We start from the raw sequence: 4,451 nt of genomic DNA, 5'->3' as shown, positions 1-4,451 counted from the left end.
GTACATATCTTATATTACATTCTGTACAATACAAGGCGGGGTGGACTCAGTCCATATCTTATATTACATTCTGTACAATACAAGGTGGGGTGGACTCAGTACATATCTTATATTACATTCTGTACAATACAAGATGGGGTGTACTCAATATATATTTTATATTACATTCTGTACAATACAAGGTGGGGTGGACTCAATCCATATCTTACATTACATTCTGTATAATACAAGGTGGGGTGGACTCAATATATATCTTATATTACATTCTGTACAATACAAGGTGGGGTGGACTCAATACATATCTTATATTACATTCTGCACAATACAAGGTGGGGGGGACTCAATACATATCTTATATTACATTCTACACAATACAAGGTGGGGTGGACTCAATACATATCTTAGATTGCATTCTGTACAATACAAGGTGGGGTGGACTCATCACATATCTTATGTTACATTCTGTACAATACAAGGTGGGGTGGCCTTGAAGGTCAGCAAGTCCGGCATAAAAGGACTTGCTGATCCTCAGTATGTCAGTCTGTGAAGAAGTCACCGAGCCCTCTTCCTCCTTCAGGCTGCTGATTACAGAAGTCTCTCTGAGCAGCTTCTGGAAGAAGAAGTGCGAGCACTTCTCGTCCTGCTCCACAGACTCTGGACAAGAAGACGCTGCTTAAGGCCCCTTTAACTCGACTCGTCACAATGTGAGATCACAGGGTGAGGCCCCTTTAACTGGACGTGTCATACTGTGAGATCACAGGGTGAGGCCCCTTTAACTGGACTGGTCACACCTTGAGATCAGAGGGTGAGGCCACTTTTACTGGAAAGGTCATATCATGAGATACAGTCGGTATTGTATTGTATTGCTTCGAAATTGTCAAATTTAGTTTTAACTCTGTGTATTCTTAAATTTTATGTCGTAATGTCTGTTTTGTAATTAAAAAAATAGCAGAAACCTTCGAGTCATACGAGAAGCGAACTCTACAATGGGCTTATTTATGAACAGACATGTTATCGATTAGTGCACTGGCTGACGTTACAGACAGTAAGTAACAGCGCAGCGCTATGAGCAGGTACCGAGTCAGTCTCAGTCATGCCCACGCGACTCCACGAGTCCGGGAGTGTCAAAAGGTGTACAGTGAACAATCACCAAAGAGTAGCAGTTTTGCTGCTTCCCTTTGATCGCTCAGCTGGTAGAGCGGAGGACTGTAATACAGCAACAGGTCAAAGTTATCCTTAGGTTGCTGGTTTGATGGAACAAACGTGCTTTTGAAGTAATTAACTCAAGGCCGTTCTCTTAACTTTACAGGCGGCCTGCAGCTTAACATGTTGGTACATTAAACTTTCTGTGTCTTCCCGAACACGGCTGTTTTCATCGAGCATTTGCCTCTGCTCACCAGCAGGGAACGCCTTTGAGTAACAACACGTCAAACCGCTTTCAGGCAAAACATTCTTCCATCAGTCAGTCAGTCAGTCAGACAGACAGGGCTCTCGCTGCTCCCTCAAGCTCGGGGACGCTGTGCCTTTCCGGTGACCTCGTCTGCCTTCCGCAGGCTCGGGCTTTTCGCAGCATCATTCACGATTACTGCGGCTTCCCGTTCTGCTGTCGCTCACTTGCTGATGTTCGATACAGCCGATTGGAGCAAAGTATTGATTGTATTCAGGGAGGGGCTAACCCAAGGCAAGATTTCTCTGCTGGTCATGGAGCTACTTGGAGGCGAGTGCGAAGCAGCTACTGTGAAGGGCAATTTACAAGAAACAACCTCAAATATGGAATAAAGTGGGGCAGTAGAAACATGGATACAGTATTGGCTAAGGGACAGGAAACGTAGATTAGTGGTGAACAGTTGTCTTTCGGACTGCAAGGAGGTGTACAGTGGTGTTCCCCAGGAGTCGGTGCTGGGACCACTGCTTTTCTTGATATATATTAATGATTTGGACTTGGGTGTACAGGTCGCAATTTCAAAATTTGCAGATGACACAAAACTTGGAAGCTCAGTAAACAGTGAGGAGGATAGCGATAGATTTCAAGAGGATATAGATAGGCTGGTGGCATGGGCGGACACGTGGCAGATGAAAATTAACGCAGAAAAATGCAAAGTGATGCATTTCGGCAGGAATAACAGGAGAGGCAATATAAACTAAAGGGCACAACTCTAAAAGGGGTACAGGAAAATAGAGATCTGGTTGTATATGTGAACAAATCGTTGAAGGTGACAGGGCAGGTTGAGAAAGCGGTTAAAAAGCATACGGGATCCTGGGCTTTATAGGTAGAGTACAAAAGCATGGAAGTCATGATGAACCTTTATAAAACACGGTTCAGCCATATCTGGAGTATTGTGTTCAGTTCTGTGCACCGCACTTTAGGAATGACGTGAAGGCCTTAGACAGGGTGCAGAAGAGACTTACTCGAATGATTCCAGGGATGAAGAATTTTATTTACGTGGATAGACTGGAGAAGCTGGGGTTGTTCTCCTTGGAACAGAGAGGGTTGCGAGGAGATTTGATAGAGATTTTCAAAACCACGAAGGGTTTAGACAGAATATACAGAGAGAAACAGTTCCCATTGGCAGAAGGTTCAAGGACCAGAGGGCATAGATTTAAGGCGTTTGGCAAAAGAACCAAAGATGACATGAGGAAAATGTTTTTTTACACAGCGAGTGGTTACAATCTGGAATGCACTGCCCGAGGGGCTGATTCAATCATGGAAAGGAAATACAAATGCAGGGCGACGGGGATGGGGCGGGGGAGTGTGACTAGCTGGATTGCTCTTTCATAGAGCCGGCACGGTCTCGATAGGCCAAATGGCCTCATTCCGTGCTGTAACCTTTCTATGATACTGATAGAGTGCTCGCTGAGCATGTGAGAGATGGGAGGATATATTCTTGCATTCTCCACTCACCTTTTTACTTTGGTCAATTGTCCAGCAACAAAAGTGGCGTCAGTTTTCAGCGAGCCCATGGTCCATGTACTTCTTAAGCTTCACTGCGTGCTACGGTACAGAGAGGTCAAGGGGCAGCAAATCTTTTGGTGTGCTGCAGGAAGCAAAAATTCTTGATTTTGGTCTTGAGCAAAGATGGAAAAAAAAGCTTAAAAATGCCTTCTCTGAGGATTGAACTCAGGACCTTCAGATTATGAGACTGACGCGCTGCCTGCTGCGCTAAGAAGGCATGCAATGGACAAATTTCCAGGCAGCACTATGAAGTAGCACAGTTTGCAAGGTGTAAAATCAGAAACTCATCGGCAGTTTTTAAAAACTCTCCATCCAGGTGGAAATCGAACCAACAATCTTCTGAATTCTGGTCAGACACTTTCTCCATTGCTCCACTGGCCCAGGGTGTGGAGAGTAAGTCGGAGCTCACACTCTCACAGCGCTGCGGTATGAGCAGGTACCGAGTCAGTCTCGGTCATGCCCACGCGATTCCACGAGTCAGGGAGTGTCAAATGGCGTACGGTGAACAATCACCAAAGAGAGGGACCTTTGCTGCTTCCCTTCGATAGCTCAGTTGGTAGTGCAGAAAACTTGTAGAGATTAAAACTTGAAAGCAAAATCATTCTTAAATCGCTGGTTTAATTCCGGCTCAAAATAGTGGTTTTGCAGTAAACGGTATTGAGCTCAAGGCCGCTTTCTTTACTTTACAGACTGCTCACTGCTTAAAATGTTGGCGCTTTTCCTTTCTCAAAACTGAAAGCTTTCCGTGTCTGTCTGAACACGGCTGATTTGCTCGAGCATTTGCCTCTGCTCACCAGCAGGCAGCGCCTTTGAGCAACAACACGTCAAACCGCACTAACTTTCAGGCAAAAAAAGACTTCTTTCAGTCAGTCGGACAGGTCTCTCGCTGCTCAGAGGAGTGCCTTTGTGCATCAATTCTTTGTATTTTCAAAATACACTTTATTTCATAAAATTTAAGGATACATACAGTTCAGTGTAAAAGTCGCAATTTCAATTCAAAACAATACAAAACAGATCGCACACACTATGATCCCATTATTTCAATAGAAAACACAGTACATATCATATAATACATTCTGTATAATAAAAGGTGGGATGGCTTCACACAGTAGCCTTTTCCCATCGAGCCCTTGCATAGGCTGCACCGTGCCTCAGTGCGTCCTGCAGCACATTCTCCTGGACCTTGGAGTGTGCCAGTCGGCAACACTCGGTCGTGGTCAGCTCTTTCAGCTGGAAGAACAGCAGGTTTTTGGGCGGACCAAAGAGCCTCCTTCACCGAGTTGATGGTCTTCCAGCAGCAGTTGATATCTGTCTCGGTGTGCCTTCTGGGAAACTGCCCGTAGAGCACAGCGTCCTGTGTTACCGAGGTGTTGGAGATGAACTGGGACAGATAGCAACGCATCTCTCTCCACATATTCTGCGTGAAGGTCCAGTCCACCAGGAGACGGACAACGGTCTCGTCCCCATTGCAGCCTTGAAGGCAGCTCGAGGTGGTGCT

At 45.4% G+C, this 4,451-nt stretch overlaps 1 non-coding gene across 1 annotated transcript; it reads right to left on the bottom strand.

Moving 5' to 3' along the window:
- Nucleotides 1–3,097: 3,097 nt before the first annotated feature.
- trnam-cau (transfer RNA methionine (anticodon CAU)) lies at nt 3,098–3,170 on the bottom strand. Its single transcript has one exon. It is a non-coding gene; the product is annotated as a tRNA-Met (tRNA).
- Between the last annotated feature and the right edge of the window lie 1,281 nt (nt 3,171–4,451).

The sequence above is a fragment of the Heptranchias perlo genome, unplaced genomic scaffold (genome assembly GCF_035084215.1).
Source record: "Heptranchias perlo isolate sHepPer1 unplaced genomic scaffold, sHepPer1.hap1 HAP1_SCAFFOLD_47, whole genome shotgun sequence".
NCBI classification, from domain to species: Eukaryota; Metazoa; Chordata; class Chondrichthyes; order Hexanchiformes; family Hexanchidae; genus Heptranchias; species Heptranchias perlo.
This window is presented reverse-complemented; position numbering and strand designations above follow the sequence as displayed.